Raw genomic sequence first — 23,161 nt, 5'->3', positions numbered from 1 at the left:
GATCTGCTAAAGTCATCTCAGATATCTTTAGCTCCTTAGCAATAGGCTTTAGGGTCATTGGTTGATGCCCCAATGCTTGCGAGCTAGTAGATTTAGGCTCAACAGACACTCTTTCTCCTTGAATCATTAAATTTTCCTCCAATTGGATCGCATTGGTGGTGACTGCTTCCCAAGGAGTTCTTTTTTTTTTTTGCGAGATTTTTTATGAAATGTAAAACTATTTTGAGCTTTTTGCTTTATTTAAAGCAATTTTCCATTTTGTTTCAACATCTTTTACATTCTTGCAATTCACCTAGAAATATTCAATAGGACAACATCACCTCACATTGAATAATTAAATGCCTCAAACTTACTCTCTTTAAATATGCTAGGATAGAGAGAGAGAGAGAGAGAGAGAGAGAGAGAGAGAGAGAGAGAGAGAGAGAGAGAGAGCATTCAAAGAAATCCTTATTCAGACTTACTTTCTTTAAATATGCTAGTCTAGAGAGAGAGAGAGAGAGAGAGAGAGAGAGAGAGAGAGAGAGAGAGAGAGAGCATTCAAAGAAATCTGTATTCAAAACCAAGCTTAACAAGGTGTCTGCATTAGTGTTTGATATGGATGTTAGAAAGGGTAGATAGTTCACAAAAGCAATGCAATTAAAATCACTTCAAGAACATGCACAATAAAACCCTAGATGTCCTATGTCAACATTCTTGAAACAAAAAATAGAGAGTGTGTCCAATAATTGTTTCAAAAAACTATGGATGTGATACTAAACTCTCTTTTCCACATATGGACCACAAACCACCTTTTTGAGACACTCCTAATAGACTATGTCGTCCCCCTCCAAGCACAAACAATATCGATAAACCTCACCACTTGCCTTGCCAAGACCTCCACATCCTGAAAACACATCTAGTACATAATCTGAGTCATCCGTGAAGGTTGCCAAGTGTTGGGATTAAAGCCCAAGTGGCCTCTTATACGGATATGGCCGCCCGCCCGCCTAACTCACTTATTACTAACTCTTTGTATATACTCACTTATATTTTTGTGGATAATAAGGTTTTGGGAGATAACCCTTCAAACAGGATTCTCTGCGTACTGTGTAAGCTCTCTGTGTATCTGTGTGTGTGTGTGTGTGTGTGTGTGTGAGAGTCGATCCACGCTTCGCTCCGCGACTTCAATTGGTATCAGAGCCATGGTTCAGTGCGTATTTGCGTAATCGCGCGCGCGCGCACTTTTCGGGCAGATTCTGGATCCAAAGCTTGGAAATTCACACTTGGCGTTCCGGGAGCATTTCCATCAGGTGACCTGTGGTTTTATCCCCCTTTCGAAGCCGTTTATGCCCTCAGAATTTCGTTATGAGCACTACATCAGAAGATAGGTTTCAACCGCAAAGAAACCCATCTTGTGTAGATTGGCAAGCAGGAGGTGGTCGGGATCAATATCGGCATCGACATACATCACTCATTAGTCTTCAGAGCATCATCTATAGACCAGGTACACATATATATCATCAGATATATATATTGCAGTCTGCAATGCTACTTATTGTGCTTGCCAGGTTCCAGGGGAGGTGTGGCCATATGACGGCTTGACACCACTGGCATGTATTGCAGATTGATGTACTATGATTGTGGGTCTGCTAGTTGTGAGTCACGCTAGTAGACAGACCGCCGCAGCGGTCATAGGCAGTGATTGGTCTATTGTAGGATGTATGCTACTTCTGGGCAATTTGCTGAACCATCTGTGAGGGTCGTGTGTGAGTTTTTTTGAAGCCAAGCACTGGGGGCTGGGTTACCCAGTGTGAGGTGGATTAGGTTGCTGGAGCTCCCCTCTACACGCATCCTCTTCGGCGACTTTTATCCCATAGGATGTATGACTTTGTGTAGACACTGGATTGCATCTTATGCGTCAGGCCGTTGAGGCATTGTTCAGGGTTCAGTCTTGAGACAGATACAGGTTCTGTGATCGCCCAGACATGAGACAGTGTATGCTTACAGGACAGCATATTACATAGATTTTCAGATTTGTCACTGGTCAGCTATTTATGATTGTTTTTTAGCTATCTTTTGGATCTCAGAGCTCAGTTTACAGGGGAGACTCTGTCAAAATGTTTCCAAAGTACTGACAGTTCCTGAGGAAAGGTGTTCAGCTTGTTGTTTACAGCTTGTTTACTGTGTACAGAGGCTAGTTTACAGGGGAAACTGTGCCGGATTTTTCCCAAAAGTAAACAGTTTGGCAGATATGGCATCTTCTCAGAGTGAGACTCTTTACAACATAAAGAAGCTGGATGGCACAAACTTTCCATTCTGGAAGAAGCAGATTTGGCAGGTTTTGGTGCATAAAAAACAAGTGAAGCCATTGAAGCTCAAAGGGGAGAGACCAGAAGGTATGGCTGAAGATGAGTGGGAAGAGCTTGACGAGTTAGCTTGTTCCACAATCATGCTGACCCTGGCAGAAAATGTTTACTTCAATGTAGCAGAAGAGACTACAGCGTATGGCGTATGGCAAAAGCTATGTGGTATGTACGAGAAACAAAGTGTTGCTTCTCAGATTTAATGGCTCAAGAAATTGGTGGATTTGAAGAAGAAGGAAGGGACAGCCATGTCAAATCATCTCAACAAATTTCACACAATTTTCAGCTAGTTAACATCACAGGAGATAGTCTTTCCAGATTAAGTGAAGGCTATGTTTCTCTTAATCACTTTGCTAGACAGTTGGGATACTTTTTGTACAGTGTTAAGTAATTTTGTCGCGCCAGAAGGTCTTACAAGTGCCAATGTAGAAGGCAGCTTGCTCACAGAGGAAGTGAACAGGAAGAACATTGACAAAGGCAAAGGCAGCAATAGTGCTTTGGTCGTTCGAGGGAGACAACAGTCTAAAGAGAAGAAGGGTAAGAAGGCACAAAACCGAAGTAAGTCTCATAACTCGAAGTCAAAGGATGACATAGAATGCTACCATTGTGACAAGAAGGGTCACATGAAGAGAGACTGTATGACGTGGAAACAAGAAAAAGGCAAAACAAAGAGTTCTGAGCAAGATGAAAAGAAGAGTTCAGTGAAGATTGAAGAGGTGAATGTCACAGGATCTGGTTCAGACAGTGATTTTGGTATAGCAGCTGGTGACATCTTCCTCACAAGCAATCTTGATTCTGTTTTCTTGACTGCAGAGGATGGACATGCTATGAGTGATTGGATTATCGACTTAGGGGCATCTTTGCATGTTTCTCCACACAAAGAATGGTTTACATCATATGTGACTACTAAAGATTATGTCAGACTTGGCAATGAGCAGGTTTGTGACATACTTGGAGTGGGAGATGTGCAGTTGAAGTTTCAGAATAGCTCTTCTTTATGGCTCAAAAATGTCAGACATGTTCCAGCAATCCGAAAGAGCTTGATTAGTATAGGGAAGTTGGATGATGCGGGCTATGTGACAGTTTTGGGAACAGCGCTTGGAAGATCTCCAAAGGTTCGATGACTGTAGCACATGGCAGCAAGTCAGGAACTCTGTACACTTTACATGTTTCAGAGGTTAAAAATCATGTAATCAATGTGATTGAGCAGCCAAGTGTGTCACTGTGGCATCGTAGGCTGGGACATATGTCAAAAAGAGGAATGGAAATACTTTCTCATTATGGTTATTTGCCTGGCTTTTCATTTCAAGATTTCGAGTTTTGTGAGCATTGTGTTTATGGTAAGAAAACACAGGAACCGCACAGATCAAAGAGGAATCGTAGGGACGAACGGTTAGCTCTTGTGCACAGTGATCTATGTGGACCAATGCCTAGTTTGTCACTAGGGGGAGCAGCGTACTTTTGTACATTCATAGATGACTATTCTCGCAAAGTATGGGTTTACTTCTTGAAGCACAAGGATGAGGTGCTCAAGGTCTTTAAGACATTCTTGCAGCTTGTGGAGAATCAGAGTGGTCAGAAGCTGAAGTGCTTGAGAACTGACAATGGTGGAGAGTACGTTTCCAAAGATTTTCAAGACTTTTGTGAAGCAAAAGGGATTAAGCGGGAACTTATTGCACCATATAATCCTTCATAGAATGGGGTTGCAGAACGTATGAATAGGAACATACAAGAGAAGGTCAGAAGCATGTTGTCAAATGCTGAGTTGCCTGATGGATTTTGGGCAGAAGCAATGGCTACAGCAGTCCATTTGATCAACAGGTCTCCTAGTAGGGTTCTGGATAAGAGTGCAGTGGCCGAGATGCTATGGACAGGCAAGGCACCTTCGTATAAGCATCTCAGAGTCTTTGGTTGTGAAGCATATAGCCATATTCCTAAGGAGTTCAGGAATAAGTTAGAACCAAAGAGCAAGAAGTGTATATTTCTTGGCTATGGAGAATCGGGCGAGATGGGTTATCGACTTTGGGATCCTAAGTCCAAAAAACTTATTCGTAGCAATGATGTGCATTTCAATGAATCCAAGTTTCACGCTAAGCCAGAGAAGACAGAGGAGATAAGAAGAGTTGTCTTCAGGGAAGATGGACCTAGTGCTAGCACATCAAGACAGCATGGTCAGGCTCAGGAACAACCTATAGTGGCTAGAGAGGCAGAATCAGTTGTGGTGAGACATTCTGAGCGTGTCTCCAAACCATCTGATCGTTATGTGCCATCTCTAAATTATTTCATGCTCACAGATTGCAAAGAATCATCTTGTTACAAGGAAGCATTACAAGTGGTTGACTCGAAAAAATGGCAGTTGGCCATGCAGTCAGAGATGACGGCTCTGCATAAAAACCAGCATTAGGAGAAATATGAACCTTGCATGGGCCTTGTAAGGAATCCTAATTTTTAGGGATTAAGGCTAATGTTGTGTGGGGTTTAGGGGGCAAGGGTATTGAAGAAGGTAGTTTTGAGTAGGCTTTTCTAGCCTTTTTTTTAAACAAATGTAGGATGTGGACCTAAAGGGTTGCTTTCTCTCTCTAGCTTTTTTTAAAGTGAAGGAAGCATAGGGGTGTGTCCACATCAACAATTCCGTGGGTCAAAAAGAGTCAAAATTTGACTTTTTTTTAAAATTTTCATTTTTATTTGTTTTTTACTTAAAACTCCCTCCCAACATATATACATATCCAAAAATCATTTTTTGACCCATTTTTTAACCCACAAGCTTAGAAAGTCCATTTTTTCAAAAATCTTTTCCCCCAAAAAGTAATAAACATTTTGTTCTCTCATCCTCCTCCCTCCTCCCTCCTCCCTCCTCTCTCCATCTCCCTCTCCTCTCCCTCTCTGCCCCTACCTTCCTCCTCCTCCCCAATCTCTCCCTCCCCTCCCTCCCTCCTTCTCTCCTCCCATCCTGCTCGGCCTCTCTACCCTTTCCCCTCTATCTTTTCATCATTTGCTTCCTCACGCAACAGCTTCCATGGTGCTCACGGACATCACAAATGGTTTGCTTCCACCACCACGTACTCCGCACACCAAAAGCATACATATTCGCTTACCCACGGCATTTGCACCGAAGACCACTAGTGAAGGTGATCAAAGGTCATCACAGAAACGTCGCACCGCTTGTGAGACCAATGTTGACATTTGGGTGGATGGCCATTTGTACCCTTACGATCCTATAAGCCACTTCCATCCACCGTTTAATAGCCTTTCCACATTTCTTCAATTTCTTGGGAGGGGAGAAGCAGGCTTGTTAGGATATTGCAAGTGGCTGTGTATGGGTGCAGGTGCTTCTTTGCATATGTGGATGCACGAATGTCAAGCTCTTCACCTCAAGACGACGGCATTACAAGAGAGTGTTGCCTCTTCGGAGAGGGTAGTTAAAAGTCTTGAACAACAAATGCAAGAAAAGGAGTCCCACATCCAGAAGCTTACCAACACCATCACATACTTGAAAGAAACACCCCTTGGTGCAAGGGAACGCAAACGCCCGTATTCATCCATTGAAACTCTTGCACATTCCGGAGGAGCACGCAAATGACGAGTTACAGCCACAAGGTGATTTGGTCTTTACTTGCATGCTGCATTCTTACTTCACACTATTTTCTAACATTTATGTTTATTTGTTGCTAGAAACTTCATCCAGGAGGCATGCGGTGGAACAAGCCAAGATAATCGAGTCAACCTTCTCACTAGTTGTCTCAATACCGAGGACGTTATTTCTATCTTACAATCACCTGAAGGTAAGCACATTAAGGATGCAGTCACCAAGGACCTTATGCGTAAATTAAGAAATGTGGTTAATGATGATGACGTTCAACAAGCTTGTGATGAGGCTGGAATCAGCACCAAAGCCTATCAGGCTATTTTTCAACTCCTAAAGGATGCCCTCAAAGAACATGGCATTGTGGAAAACCTATTTCCCGTTCCTCACAAGGTCAAGCTCGCAAAGAAGGCCACAAACGAAGATGTGTTCTCCCGCATTGGGACATACCTACACATTGAGGACACAATGCCAACTTCCCTTTATGCTTCGTGCGCAACAAAGACAAGGGGAAAAGGTAAGAAACAATCCATAAGACCTTCGAATAAGGGCTTTCCTTACACAATGTGGAACAATATTTTCGTGGATCTTAGAAGGCTTCAAGAAGCCATGCTTAGATTTTACGAGTTACCTGAAGAAGGTGACACACTTTACTTTTTTCTTTGGTATTATTCTTTTCATAGAAGCTGAAGTTTAAGATCTTAGCACTATTTATTTTGTAGTGCTTGGCACAAAAGTCGCTTTTGTGCTGAAACTCGATGAGTGTCAAATAGTGAAAGGCCGAAGGTTAGAGAGGCTAAGTGTCACTCTAATGAACGAGGCCCTTCTGCAAACCAAGCGAAGGGATTCAGTCGAGCCATATCCCACCCTATCTTTTAGCGTGCAATCAGAGAAAGACATTTGGTGGTTGGGTGCTATTGAGGTGCCCAAAGAGACCAATGGAGTACTTTCGTGGATTTTTGAGAGAACTCAATGGATTACATAAGTAATACACTCCCAAATTGCAGGTCAGAAGTTGGAGATTGAGGGCTTTGGTAGTTATGATGTGGAGTGGCACTTAGGTGGGGATTTGAAGACCATAAAGTGTTTGCTTGGCTGCAAACAAGGGGCTTCTTCTCTCATGCCTTGTCCATTTTGCACTCGAGGGTACAAACCTAATGGACAAAAATCACATAAGAGCACTGCAAAGGCCAGTTACATGCTTCCATGGCAAGGGCATGGAGAACAAGGGTTAGATTGTCATGATGTCGGAGATGAAGGTAGAGAATGGGAAGCGTCTATTCTGAGATGTCCCATGGTCAATGCCCCAGACCGTGATCAAAAGGACCACACTTGGAATCCAATCTTTCGATTTCCTCTATCGAATGTACATTTTTGTACATTACACGCATTCATGCGTATTTTTGATAGGCTATTGAAGCTCCACATTGACTATGCTTTCACAATGAAACCGTTGGAAAATTCCCAGGAAGCGATCGAAAGAGTGGAGGTACTCTTGAATTCCATTGGCTGTCACAGTGGAAATGTGTCTATAGTTGCTGCAAAGAACACAGGGGAGGCCCATGAAATTGCTCAACAAGTGTCAATGAGTGGACAAAAAGCTAGACACTTTTTGAAGAAAGTTTCCCAAGGAAAGCCAAGTCGATATGATGCTCAAAGCAGCTCCAACCAGCAGGCAGGTAACCTTTGGGAGCTTTGGAAGGAGTTATGCAAAGCTACTACTGACAATGATTCAAATGGCGAGCTTGCAAACAAGCGCAAGCAAGTTTGGGCCCATTTTGATAAAATGGTCAAGCTTATGAGCCTTAACAGCACAACAGAAGAACAACGGCAATCATTTCAAGAAGCTTTGGCGGATTTTACCAAGGTCTTCACCCTTTCTTGGGGTGAAAATAACATCACACATTACATGGTAAGTCATTCATGGTGTATTCATTACAAGGGATTGTTTTTATTTACTAATGTGGATCGTTTGCTCATGTGAACAACATATCTTGTTTGCGCATGGTACATTTTTTATGCACAAGTATGGATCGCTTGAAATTTTTAGCACTCAAGGCATGGAGAAGTCCCATTATCGAGCAAGGGGAGTGTACTTCAAAAATACTCGACATGGTGGTGGAATGGTGCAATCCAATTATTTGGAGGAGATGTTCAACTGGTTTTTTCGCACAACATTTGCTCGTAAGCTCACAATGGAGTGTGCGCAACAATCCAAGATTGCTATTGAAGTGCGCAAATGGAGTCGTCAAGAGCATAACAACAAGTGGCAAATGTCGCAAGGTCCCACCAAGCATGCTGCATGGCGGCGATGCAGAGTGCGACAAGGATCAAAGTGGACACTGCGCGAGTCACTAAACGTGAACGTAGGGTCCAACTCTTAGCGACATGTTTATTTAAAAAATAATACTTCTTTTAAAAAAATTAGTGTGAACAGGGCCCTTTTTAAATGGGCCCTTATAAATATTGCATGCTCTCATAAATCACTCATTTCTTAAGAATAGGTGAGCTCTTACCAACAAAATGGCGCGCACCAAACAAACCGCGAAAGAGCATCCGCCTGCCAACAAAAACACCCTCCAAGGATGTGAGAAGCCGTCATGGCTTAAAGGCACAAGAAAACGGCCACGAACACCTGGCCGTTCCAAGAACTCTTCTGGTAGTGGGCATGGTGGTAGGGCACGAGAGTCATCAAGGACTGTTGAATCTCCACCTCCTCAAGATATAACACCTAGAAAGAGAATGAAGCAACGTGCCCAGCGCTGGAGAGAAGCAGAGGGCCAACAAACATCAGAGTCCGATAGGGAGCAGCCGTCGCGCCCCCAATCACAAGCAGGACCATCCAGGACTCGGGTGGTCAATACAGACACCGAATCAGAGAGTGAGCCACCATGGCTGCGAGAAAAAATACCGCGCACACACCAGGTGGCCATTGGGGGGAAGACATTGCCTCAAGGCAAGGGAGCTCTCCCCACATGACAAGATCGGCAACCAAGGGAAGAGGAAGAATCAGAACAGGCTGCAGAACCAGCCCCTAAGCATGTAAACAGACGCAAGTCTAAGTTTTTCAGAAAGCCTTCACGCCGCCCGCCAGCAAATGTGCAAGTGCCCCCAAGACAACCGCAACGGCGCCGAAAAATAGCAAGGGCATTTGCAGAAATCCGCCACTACCAGAAGACGACGGAGCTCTTGATTCGACGCGCCCCCCTTTGCTCGCACTGTGAAGGAAGTGCTTCAAAGCTATGGAAATCAGTATAGAATGCAAGCAATAGCGCTAGAGGCTATTCAAGAAGCTGCAGAGGCCCACATCATTTTAGTGTTGGAAGATACCAATCTATGTGCCATTCATGCAAAGCGAGTGACAATACAGCCAAAAGATATACAACTTGCACGACGATTGCGACGAGACTTCGAGCATTAGCCGAAGTTACCCCTCTTTTTGTATTGCACACCCTTATCTTTGTAATGATTTGACTTTCCAATGACAATATGATCAACAGTTGTGTCTACTCTGTCTATTATCTTTGTAATTTCAAGTTCTGTATGTAATTGTAGTCAATTTCAGTAAATTTGTGCATTTTAAGTACCCTTAGGGGTAGATAAGCCTACAAGGGGCAGAAAAAGGCCTGGCCACAAGGGCGCGCAAATGACCCATCCAAAACTGATGGATGGGCCATTTGCGCGCCCTTGTGGCCAAGTCTTTTTCTGCCCCTTGTAGGCTTATCTACCCCCAAGGGTACTTAAAATAACCAAATTTACTAAAACCTATTGGTTTTGCATCAATATTTTATATGGATCCTTATGGACACCTTTTTTTGGTCATTTCAAGCTTTGAATTCCTTATAGGATATCAAAAAAAATAACATATTGTGAAACCAAGTGTCCAATGTAATTTGACTTTTTGGTGCAAGGGTGTAGTAGGTAGAGCTAAAGCAAGTGATAGTTTGCTGGAAACTTCATTTCATAATTGATTTGAGCTTTTCTAGTGTCCTTGAGTGTGAACATATACTGGAATTGCCATAAAAAGGTTGCATTTAAATGAATGATGCAAAACCAATCCATTGCAATAAATTTGTGCTTTTTAAGTACCCTAGGGGGTAGATTGGCCTATAAGGGGCAAAAAAATGCCTGGCCACAAGGGCGCGCAAATGGCCCATCCAAAACTGATGGATGGGCCATTTGCGCGCCCTTGTGGCCAGGAATTTTTTGCCCCTTATAGGCTAATCTAACCACCTAGGGTACTTAAAAATCACAATTATACTCAAATTGACTGCAATTACATATCTTGAAATAACAAAGTCAAAAAACAATTCATATCACCAATTGAAACAATTTTCAAGATTGAGAAATCAGATTGAAAAGAATTTGCAATATAGAGAGACAATTTCAAATATTTTTTATTCCTTCTAGCACGGTGATTTTACATCATGTATCTGAGGAGTTTAGAATTTTTTTGACCATTTCCTGGCGCCTATTTTGCTCGTAAGGCAACTCCCCAGTCAAGAGGGACTGCGCTATGGCATTTGGGTGAGTTGAGCCAATGGAAGCATGTATCCCTATCTGGGCAAGCACTTTACCACGAAAGCCAGTGCCAAATGTTGTGCATACAAGGGATCTACGCACTAGGAACACTTGATGCGCAGTTTGAGCAATGGTACTCAAACACAAAAACTTGCTCAAAGCTTTTAACGACCAAGTCATAAAATGGACTTGGGGAGTAAATTCATTATGGATAATGGCCACATCGCCAGGGGGGAGTTGTCTGAGGTAATGCGCAAGGGAAGCTTGAGGTCCAAAGCCCGTCTGCTTGCCACCCGTCCTTGCAGCAAAATCATCAACCTCCACAACATCCTGTCATAAACCGATGAAGGTTGAGAAAAAAGACAACGAAGGATAAAATAGTAACATGAAAATTAGGATACAGTTTACCTCCTGCTCCTTGTCATCCTCCTCCCTGTTGCCCTTTGCATCCAAGTCAATGGTCCCATGCACCACAGATACAAGCTTTGGATCATCAGATGGGAGGTTGCATAATGGCATAGGCATCCTAGCAGCCTCAACCTTGGCTTGTGTGGCTTGGAAGTCTTCATCAGCCACATGCAACTGCTCTACTGCCAGGACCTCCGCACATACAACTGCAATAGTGTCAACAACAGAGTCCCCATCTTGCAAGAGCTTGCTTTCTAGGGCATCTGGCGTATTGTCTAAGGGACATTTGCTGCTGTTGCATAGCACGCTCAAGCATTCATCCATGCGCAGGCCAAATGCTTTTTCCAAATCATGCAGGAACACAAACTCCTCCCCATCCACTAACACTGAGGAGAAGCGGCTAATTTCTACCTCTGGGATAGCCACATCCGTTAGTGGTAGTGGCACTGGAGTGTCACTAGGGCCAGCCGCAACTATGGATTTCTCAACCACTTCCTCAAGACCCCTAGGGTACTCGAGCTGGTGTGCTTTTCCTTCCGCTGCAGGGTTCATGGGGATAACCTGCTGCTCCTTGGTGTCCTTGATAAAGGACCCAACTTGAAGGTGTGGTAAGCGGAGCTCCTTCAAATCAGGTTCCTCGCTCACCAAGAAGATAAATGTTGCGAGCCGAGAAAGGTACTCCACCCCCAACTTGCGCTTCTTGAGCGCTGACACCCTAGGGGCTTGCTCGTCCAAGTAATGGCCTGCATTGGTTGCAATTTCTTGGAATCGTTGCAACCGCTTGGCGAATGGGCGATCACCTTTGTGTATATAGCGCAAAAGATCGCAAGGCACCCAGATCCGTGCATGTGGGGGGATAGATACAGAATATTTTATGATGTGCTCCTCCATGAACGCAGAAATCTCCTCAAATGCATCCATGTGAAGGGCAACTGTGGCGTCAAGGTCAAGGAGACGAGTAAAAAAGGTGTGGAGGTCCAACTTCCCTTTGTATTTGGTGTCCTCGAGGAAGAGGATGAAGCGTGACAAAGGGGTGGATGTGGGTACAGATGCAAAGGCTGTGGCAGCATCCATGTTTAGCCTGGGGTGTGGATAGAGAGTGGAGGAGCTCAGCAATTGCAAAAGTGAAAATAGTGAATGAGTTAGGTGGCCCCCCTTTTATAATGTACCCTTTTTTTAAGACATTAAAAAAAAGGCACTTTCACCAAAAAATGATTTCTCATCCCAATGCAAAAAATTATATTCAAAGGCATGATTTGCCGAAGCAAATCATGTTGATTACATCGGGGATCAATATGAAAATTGCAAGAGTTACAAAGTTATAAGATCGATAGCATAGTTCCATCTATCCCCCAGTCCTTCTCGACCTTCAATTTGTCTTCCATTCTCTTCCCAATCTGCGGACATTCATTACAATAAGCATCTAATGATCGACAAACCATGATGTATTGAAAATGTGGTGGAAGGATTCTCACCTTGTGACCTTGTAAACGAAATTGTGCTTGTTGAAGGGCCTCAAAACCCATAATAACCAAATGTTCTCGAACATTACTAAGAGTCCAATGCTTGTTCACTTGGACTGCCTCCAAAGCATCGTTGGGCATCTTCACTGCAATGTCAAAGATTGCAATAGCGCCGTCTACACTCTGTAAGGGAGTCCACACTCCAAGCTTGCACATCCAACGATCATAGTGAAATCGTATGTACAAGGAGGTGCGGGATTTCAAATAGCGGATTCCAATACCTGAAGCTCCAACCTTACAACGGTACCGGTCCCCGTTGTGCATGCCCTCCACAAAACCCCAGTCCTCTTCTAAAAGCCTTCCTAATTCCTCATAATGCGCATCTTTACATACAAGCATTGTGGTAGTCTCCACAAATCCAAACTCTTTAAAAATGTGCACAAAACAATGAATAGGCAAACACCAGCTCAAGCCCACAGACCTAGAAGCTTTAGAGTATTTCAAAGAGTTTTGGACATCCATTATCATCTTTTGCTTGAAAGATGCTACCGACCACAAATCTGGGACCGGCCACTCCATACTTAATAAGGAAGTTACTTTGATGGGTTCAAGCATTCCAAATGCTTGTGTAGAAGTAGGGACAATATAGGAGTGAGAATAGAAGAAAATCCTTCTTTGAACCAGTTTGGTTGGGCAAAGATGCAGGAACATTATTGCTCCAATATCCGCATGTATAGCATTGAATGTGCCGGAGAGACTATGTAGTGGCTGCTCCTCCACCAACGTAGATGGAAATATGACTATAAATGCATGACAAATGTTAAGTATGAATCCATAATAACATTACACTGTGATTTCACACCTAGCTTTGTATTCTCAAAACATGTACTTACAATGTGTTGGAAATCGAGGTGGTTGTTGCAAGTGCATGGTTGACATTGAGAAAACATGTTGCACAATGGCTATGGTCCCCTTGTCTTTGCGGTTCTTGAAGCCAAGGAGCTTTCCTTTCCAATGAAGATCCAAGTTTGCACGATTCCGCACACGATGAGGGCCAACAGCAGATGGTTGCATGTATACCCAAGCACCTTTGGTGAACTCTTGTGGCACCCACTCATCATCTACACCTCTAGTGTTGTGGCATGCAAGTGCTGTGACCTCATCCTTTGGTCGCCTTTGCGAAGTAGAGTTGGCCATGGTTGAGCAAAGCAAACTAGGAGGAGGAGAAGAACCTTGCTTGTTGCTACAATGTAGGTGTGATAAAGTGATATGAGAAAATGGTCAACCCTTGTGGCAATGGGAGGAGAAGGTGGACAACCCTTGCTTGGTGTGGCACTGGGAGGAGAAGGTGGATAAGCCTTGCTTGGTGTGGCAATGGAAGGTGGTAGGGGAGGAGAGAGGAGCTTCCTTGCTGCAGCAATGGAGATAGTGTAAAGAGAGAGAGTGTTGGAGTAGAGGATGAGTGTGATGGTTGCAACCAAGGAGGGGTTGGAAAAGGGGTTCTAGAGAGAGAAAATCCCTTTTTGCCTAATAACTAATTTTGGGGGAGCTTTGGATAGCAAAAAAATATTTTTTTTTAAATTTTGAATTTTAGGGTTTTTGGATGCACGTTTTGACTTTTTGAGATCAAAAAATGCTTTTTTGACCAAAAAATAGTTTTAGGGGGGTTTTCAGAAGATGAAATTTGAGTTTTGAAATTTTTGAAAAATTTCAAATTTTTGGGATTTTTTCAAAACCGGATCAAAAAGGAGGGAAGTTGGAGGTTCCATATGGCCCACCCCCCCCCCACCTTCTCACTAGGTAAGAGCCCATTTAAAAAGTGTAAGACTACTTTGTTCCCCTACATTTTTGAGGGCATAGAGTGTGTCCACCACCCTCTTCTCATTGGCTGGCCTCTAATTAACCTTTATCCCAAAGGGCCCCTAGAGGGTTCATATTTTTCCTACCACAGGGCAAAAATGCTCTACCTTGTAAATGGGTTTACAGGTATAAGATCACCGCTCATGATAGTCAGCCAAAGTACAAAGCAAGGCTTGTTGCCAAGGGCTTTAAGCAAGAACAAGGCATTGACTTTGATGAAGTCTTCTCTCCAGTGGTCAAGATGACTACATTGAGATGCTTTCTTGCATTGGTTGCTATATTGGATTTGGTGTTGCACCAAATGGATGTCAAGACAACGTTCTTGCATGGTGATTTAGATGTGGAAATTTACATGCAGCAGCCAGAAGGGTTTGTTGAGAAAGGCAAGGAAGATTTGATATGCCAGTTGTTAAAAAGTCTTTATGGCTTAAAACAATCACCGAGGGCATGGTACCATAAGTTCCACTAGTTTATGCTTTCTCAAGGCTACAAACGTAGTGAGTTCGATCACTGTCTATATACAAAGAAGGCTAAGGATGGCAGTTGGCTGATCCTTATTTTGTATGTGGATGACATGTTGATTGCTGGAAAACACTTGGAAGAAATTTCAGCTTTGAATTCAAAGATGGAAAAATCATTTGACATGAAAGACATGGGTGAGGCAAGTCATATACTTGGTATGCGCATTGAGAGAGACAGATCAAAGAAGTTGCTTTGGTTATCTCAAACAGAGTATATTGACAAGGTTTTGCAACGTTTCAATATGGAGAAGGGAAAGGCATTGAGTGTTCCATTGCCACCATATGCGAAACTTAGCAAACAAGATTGTCCTATGTCTGAGGAAGAAAAGGCTGAAATGGATAAGATTCCATATGCGTTTGCAATGGGTAGTTTGATGTATGCAATGATTGCTACACGCCGGATATTGCATTTGCAGTGGGAGTGGTTAGCAGATATATGTCAAATCCCGGCAAGAAACATTGGGAGGCAGTGAAAGGTATCATGAGATACTTAAAACATACAAAGAGTATGCGCATATGCTATGGTAGTCAAGATTTGAGTGTCAGAGGATACAGTGACTCAGATTATGCAGGAGACTTGGATAAGAGGAGATCTACATCAGGCTATGTCTTTACATTGGCTGGAGGTGCCATATCATGGCGATCTCGATTACAAGATTGTGTTACGCAGTCTACTACAGAAGCTGAGTATGTTGCAGCAAATGAGGCATGCAAAGAAGCTATTTGGCTTGGTAGATTGGTAGCAGACTTGGGAATCAAAGTAGATATGCCAAAGTTATATTGTGATAGTCAAAGTGCTATACAATTGGCAGAGAATCCAGTGTTCCATTCGAAGACTAAGCATATTGATGTGAAATATCACTTCATTAGGGAAGTACTTGAAGACAAGCAGATACAACTGCTGAAGATCCACACCAAGGAAAATCCTGCGGATCTACTCACAAAGGGACTTCCAGGAGAGGGCTTTGTGCATTGTCATGAGTTATTGGGCATTGGATAGATGGCAGCCATGTAAATCTTTGTACATTTATGTTCATAGATTTACAGTTACTTAAAGTGCCACATTGGACTTTAAGTGGGAGGTTGTTGGGATTAAAGCCCAAGTGGCCTCTTATACGGATATGGCCGCCCGCCCGCCTAACTCACTTATTACTAACTCTTTGTATATACTCACTTATATTTTTGTGGATAATAAGGTTTTGGGAGATAACCCTTCAAACAGGATTCTCTGCGTACTGTGTAAGCTCTCTGTGTATTTGTGTGTGTGTGTGTGTGTGAGAGTCGATCCACGCTCCGCTCCGCGACTTCACCAAGAGCCATCTACACATGCAAATTTAAAATATTTAAGTCATTTTTCAACTATAAATTAAAGCTCAATTTACATTAAAATGATTATCATTCTCACGTGTAGAAGTCGGGTGACCTCTCTGCTCCACCTCTGATAGGCATATCAAGACAATGGTGCGTTCTTGATGCTCCTCCATTAAAAAGATTCGTGATGCAGGAAACATGCGAGGAGAGACTTTCCCTCCTGCCTCCCTATTGTATGTGGGTATAGCAACATCCGCTCGACAAAAAACTCCCACCGTGAGATCAATTACCTACATATAAGCATACATTGTGCACACTTGAATCAAAATCAAGTTAATAATGCAATCTTTCACAACAACATGGTATTTTGATTCACCTCTTCTAGGGTATCTGGGTGTCTATATCCGCCATTACACATGAGAGTCCATGTGTGATGAAGCCGTAACCCAGCCTTTATAGCATGGGTAATAATCTCTCCAATATGTTGTGCAAGACATAGAGTCACGAAAAAGCCTTCATCTGCCAAGAAAGATTCTGCTACATCCATCACACCTTGCACAAGAGAAGGCAAAAATATATTCCATTATGGAAATTTTTTGCTTAATCCACCTTTGAAAAGATGTTTAGAATGAGTTTCTCAAGTGATATGGATCAAAACAAAAAGCATAAACAAAAACTTTGAGTAACCTGCTCGAATTGGGCCTAAACCATCCACCAACAAAGAAGTAGGGAAATCCGCAAAGATAAGATGAAATACCTCACGAAAAGGTGCTCCACAATGGTGATACAAAGTGCTCAGAATGTTTTTAATGCTACACACAAAACGTTTGTTGCTTAGTACACCATCCACCTTGAACATTCTATTGATGTTGATAACACAAGCCACAAAACCTTTCTTTTACGTTTGAATGGCAAAATCCTCAACATTAGCCATATCAACTAGAAGAGCATCTACCACAGTCAAAAATTGAAAGCCTACAGTTTTTCATTAAAAAATTATCTTAATTACAAGTAATATAGAATTGTTTTGCACTATCAAAAAATAAATAGTTAACAAGTAGAAACTTACCGGTATTCCATGAGGTTGGTCACCTTGATGAAGTTGGTCGCTCCATGACTGACTCAACCACTATTGAAACGCTTTTTTCACTGCTTTCTTTAGGCATGTCGATCTTTAGCCCTCCTAATGGATAGGTTGTTTGTTGTGGTCACCCATGTTTGACCCACTCGCATGATTATGGTGCTCTCTTTGAAGAGGTAGTGAGTGATTTCTTTCTTGTGTTCTTTGTGAGCCCCCATCCATGGCCAAGTCATGATTGTGATCCATGTCTTCTAAGTGCTCTAAAGAAGCAGATTGGTTTTTATCTTTTTCTTTATTCTCTTCCAAAAACTCTACCACAAGAAAATTTTAATGATATAATGAAAATTAATTTAGCATTTACAAACTCAAGTCATTTATAAAAAATTAGAACATACTTTCTTGTGCATTTTTTCATGCATGAGAGAGAGAGAGAGAGAGAGATCAAATGCTAACGAGTTCAAGACTGGTGGACTTGAATGATAATAGGAAAATTGAATGTTATAATAGAAGAATGTAATAATATGAGAATAAAGAAATTGAATATGAGAATTAACTTGATGTAGAAAGAAAAAGTGTTATACTTGCATGTAAGTCTAGTTCTTGCTTTGGGATCACCCCCAAAGGGTATTCCAACCACCACGGGCAAATTCTACACTCCCACATAGAAATACCCTTCTCTACCATAGAACCGGGATACATGGTATTTTCATCCTCTAGCTTTGACCAATCTTCAGTAACCATAGGCATAGTAGTAAGTGTACCGTTTATAACACATTCACACATCCATCTACACCATAACAACATTTAATCTCTTGAGCAAAATAATTTCAATAAGAGCCAAAGACATTGTTGGTTCATGAAATTTCACCTGTATAAAATCCTTTTACAAGACTCTTGTAGCTCAGGCATTTTGGAGGAGTCCCCTGCACTTTTAATATCTCCTAAAAGTTGAGGAAAAGCTTGCAAGCCATGATTTCTTAATTGCACCTATGGTAGTCATTCAAATCATAAAAAAATGCAATAAAATCCACATTTATTAGAAAAAAGTGACCAGTTTAGAAAACAACCTTGAAAAAAGCTTCAAGTCCATTTGGCGATTTGAACTCTTCAACCTCCAACCTTCTTATTATCAACAAAGCTTCATCATGCATGTGAGCCCAATAAACTTCTTTTCTAATGTAAGCGCTAAAGTGCTTCACATCACCAAAGTGGGAAAAGACTAGATCTTTGGCCTTTGTAAGACTCATAATCTCCAATATATATTTTTCCCTTCATTAAAGACCAAAATATATCAAAAACTTAAACACCATCTTATATAAGTATATTCATATACCATTCATGTAGAAATTTTTCGCTCTGAGAAATTTAACTCTCTTTTAATGTCACTATTTTCATTAGAATTTAAAAACATAAACAAAAAACTAGTAAAAAAGTATTGAAAAGTGTGATACCTTTCAGAAGGTAGTTTTGAGGAGCACAAAGCATTTAACTTGTCTCGTGTGATTTTTACCATGGATGGATCATCCCACTTCACATCAAAGAGCAACTCAAAAAATTCCTCCATGAACTGGGTTGACAATTGTCAAAAACTTATAACCTCTATCCTTCAATCGAGCTTCTTCTTGTTTAGTTGCCTTTTGCAATCGCCTTTCAAACTCCACCTTATCTAATCCAAGAGCTTTCAATTTTGCAGTTTCCTTTGAAATAAATGCATTAAAATCATCCTACATAACCACAACTACATTCAATGAATGAATCGTAAACAATCTTAAAAAATGTATATAACTAATACTCAATTCAACAATTCACCTTCCAAACTAGTTGAGAAATCAACACACAAGGAGAATTATACCAAGGAGGAACTCCTTGATATAATCTACTCTCAACTGCCATCTCTATCTCATCCCACTTTCTGTCCTCTTGAGTGAGATGTGCAAGAATGCTCTCTTTATTGGCGATACCAAATTTTTGGAACATGTATATCTCATGCCCAAGATTTGGTTTCACTGTTGATTGTGAAATGCTACAACAAATATATAAACAAATGAAAAATAATAGTTTAAAGCGAGATTAATTTAGAAATACAAAAAGACCACAAATTTACAACTTACAGATTAGTGGTGTCAAGAGCAAGCAATAGTTCGGTCTCTTTTTTTTTTTTCTACTTGAGCAAATTTATTAGTGGTGCCATACTTGACAAAAGAACACCAAATTAGCCAAAAAAGAAGGTATAGCTAAATCTAACAAACAATTAGTGCATCGATGTTGATTCTTACCTTCTTTTATGCGTCGCATCCATGTTTTCAGCCGATGGTTTCCATCCCATACCAAAAATAGACGCCCTCGAAGCTCTTGCCACTCCTTATTGAGTTGATTATCAAATAAAACACTCTTAGCTTGCCAAATAGGATCCCAACTACCTTCCACAAGAGGAGTGACAGGCATGTAAGAGCCGAAGGAATCTTTCACTAACACCAAAAAAGATCCCATTGTATCCAAGTAAGCAACATTGTCAAAACTAGGAATCAACCAAGATGCAGAATCTGTAGCCACTCGAACAGCTTCATGAGCAACCAAACGACATAAAGGTATAAGTGAAGGGTTGCTTCTTCGTTTTAAGTAAAATTGACTTAACAAATCCTTCATAATCCCCAACGGGATTTTTTTTCCCAAGTGTCGAGAATGTTGGGCCACATCCTCCTACCTATCTCATCAGATTCTGTTAAATCTTCATCTTCAACATCCTCACCTGTTTCAACCTCCACTATTGGCTCTCGAGACTCGTCTCCTTTTACATCATGCCCACTCTCCAAATGGTTAGAACCTTCCTCCGCGGAAGCTTCATCATCAACAAAGATGCATTTTCTACGTCTCTTTCCCCCTCGTTTGAAATGAGGACTACGAGTAGCAACTGCATGAGAAGATGCCTCTTGATCGATTGGATGCCTACTCTTGGAAGGACCAGATCTCAAGGTCATGCATGGAGAATCAAACGTTCTCTTGATTGACTTGCTGCCTCGTCTTTTGGGAGCCATAAATGTCTACATCAATAAAGATTTGAAAAAGCATTATACATCATCATCATTCAAACAATGGCTACAATCTGCACCACTTGTTAATGCCTCTACATTTCATGCCAAACACCATAATAACACACGCATTTAAGTGAACTTCCATTGCATTTGAAAAGCTCCAGTCATTTGTGTGAACTTGATAGAGTGTACCAAATTTGCTCCAGATGCCGATCTCCAAATTTGCTGCCCGCTTGTCGGATTTGTCCGCTGTAGTGCTCAATGTTGTATCCTCTAGCTGCAACCACAAGTGAGGACGCTCCGGCTATGAAACAAGTCCAAATTGCTAATATTATTACACAAAAAACCAACCACGTCGGACATGACCAACAGCGAAGAAGGAGAAAGCAATAATCAGGAAAACAAGCCTTCAAACTGCTAATGTCATAGCTGTGATAACATTAGCCTTACTAGGTTTGGATGCTCAGATGCTTATTTTAATGAGAGGGTTCATGGTAAAGTGATTTGCAGGTTGCCATGCAAGATAGGGAGTTGATGAAGGTAGGAATCCTAGATGCAAATGAACAGGATGCAAAGCAACTAGGAGGAAGGCCAAGATTCATCAGACCTCAGAATAATATGAACACAGATAACACAAACAAGACTAGCTTAAGCAACAATCCTTCCAACAACAACAACAATACCAATACAAATAGCCAACACTAATCCCAATAACAATCAACCCCCTGCATTGAGGTGTCCGAGGTGCGAGTCCGCAAACACAAAGTTCTGCTACTACAATAATTACAGCTTGTTATAGCCGCGGTACTTCTGCAAGAGCTGCCGGAGATATTGGACAAAGGGGGGCGCATTGAGGAATGTGCCGGTCGGCGGGGGATGCAGGAAAAACAAGAGGATTACAAGCAGGCAAAGAGTAGGGGGTCCATCAGATTTGATATCCTCTTCCTCTTCTACTAGCTTTCTTTCTCATCCCCACCTTGATCACCACCCTTCTCCCTTCTCTCCTTTTGGTGATCATGCCCTTAATACAAGGCCCCCTCCTCCCTTGAGCCTTCTGCAGAATCATCCTCATGATCATCACCCTCCTCCCCATAACCTTCTCTATTTTAACCTACCCCCAATGACCCCCTAATGAAAGATAAACCCTCCTCAACCAGTCCCTTCTCCCCCCTCCTCCCATGCCTCATGGTCATCACGAGCTTCACCCCCCTCCCCATGGAGCTGCGGCAGGCCTGTTCAGCAGGCAGCTAGCCTCTTACCTCCCCTCCTCCATAGCCCCCCAATACTTATCCAATGTGGGCTCTCTCCCTTTACACCATTTGCAGCAGGGATTTAGCCATGACTACCTTTCTGCTAACCCTGCACCTCCAGGTACTGAGCAGCAGCAATTAATGCAGCACACCTCTTTTAACATGACAGAAAATTTACGCTCATCTTACCCTGTCATCTCGCGCGCTGTCTAGGCCGTATGCCAACGCTGATATGGAACGCATGCCTGTCAAATGCTGATATGGAACGCGCGCTGTCCAGGCCGTATGCCCACTGCATAAACAATTTACACCATAACTCAGAAGAAGCAAAAACTGAAGCTCCTCAACCGTCAACGCGCGCGCTTACGATTGGGGAGCTGACGCAGGAGTAATTTGCATTAATTTGATTTTTCTCCTCCTCCCCCGCACCCATGCCCCCACAGCTCGATAACTGTCAGCGCGCACGCTGACGGTTACCGAGCTGTGGGAGCATGGGTGCGGGGGAGGAGGAGGAGAGTGTACCTTGCTTTACTGCTTCATTCAGGAGATGCAGCAAGTCCATCGAGCAAGAGAGCCAAGCAAAGCAGGGCACACAAAAGTTGCCTAGGTTAAAAATTACATCAATTATCCGGGCTAGAAAAATACATTACACGTGTGACCTAATCGGTGAATATAAGGGCAAATCATCGACATTTTAAAATCTAGAATTTTCGGTGTTCAAAATCCAAGGGGGATTTTTACAATTTCATACGCTTAAAATACATTGTCTTTTCACCTATAGGCTACTCATAAGAAGATGAACTCATTAACTAAAAAACTTGAGATTTGTGCCAAATATTATCGAAAATTGTGGTTTCTTTATACACAACTCATAAGGAGGTGAGCTCTGTAACCACCGCTTGACAATCTTGACTGTGGGTTTTTTTTGCCCACATATAAAAGGAAAAATATCTTGAAATGTTAATGTTTTTTTTAAATAAAAAATAATAATAATGAACAATTATGCCCCTTGCATAAAAACTTACTTAAAAACCATTTGTCCACGTCCGTCTCCATATATTGACCTCCTTACTAACTGCTTATTTCTCTCTGTCTTCTCCACCTTGTTAGCATGGATGAAAGAGCATCCATCATCACCTAGACAATAGGTGATCAAGAACTTGAACGAGAGGTTCAACTTAGAGATGGAAAGCTCCTCCTTAGTGCATATTTCTTGCAAAGTTTACTACCACCTCACAGACAATTTCAAACATTGAATGCACTAATACAGTTTGGATCTGAAGTCACCCTTGTTGAAACACCATCTCACTTTGATATGGAGGGCCATCAGCATTTCATTCTTGATGCTTCTTTATCAAAAAGATATGCTATGGTGCATACAGAGAAGGAAACCAATGATGTGGAAGACTCGGAGGATACAAACTTACTGAATACAAGCGCCTTCTATGCTGAAGCTATCAAGCTACCAACCCAAGGAGACTTGCACACAAATTTGCAAAAACAGCAGGAGAATTATATTGTCCTCGATAGCAGCAGCGATGATGAGAAATTGTCAAAAAAGGTAACAAGTGTGGTGGATTGGATATTATCCTTTTCAACATCTCACCGATTGAAAGACCTAATGAAACAATCTCATGGGCCTGTGAAAGTGGAAGAACTACCTAGAGAATACAACGGGAATCTTGTGTTTGAACTTCCATCAACTTTTGGCAAATGTAAGTCAATGAGTGGCATGGAACAGAAATTTGATGGACATACATGGACGTGCCCCCAAACAACCAACATGTCC

General features: G+C 42.0%; 2 pseudogenes; one reads left to right on the top strand and one right to left on the bottom strand.

Annotated features, from left to right (window-relative positions):
* Positions 1-752: 752 nt before the first annotated feature.
* LOC147436803 (uncharacterized) lies at positions 753-20,068 on the bottom strand (annotated as a pseudogene).
* A 657-nt stretch (positions 20,069-20,725) lies between these two features.
* LOC147436802 (uncharacterized) lies at positions 20,726-21,585 on the top strand (annotated as a pseudogene).
* Positions 21,586-23,161: the final 1,576 nt, after the last annotated feature.

This window comes from Adiantum capillus-veneris, chromosome 17, assembly GCF_014529385.1.
Source record: "Adiantum capillus-veneris isolate H3 chromosome 17, ASM1452938v2, whole genome shotgun sequence".
NCBI lineage: Eukaryota > Viridiplantae > Streptophyta > Polypodiopsida > Polypodiales > Pteridaceae > Adiantum > Adiantum capillus-veneris.
Note: the sequence above shows the minus strand (reverse complement) of the source record. Positions and strands in the feature narration are given on the sequence as shown.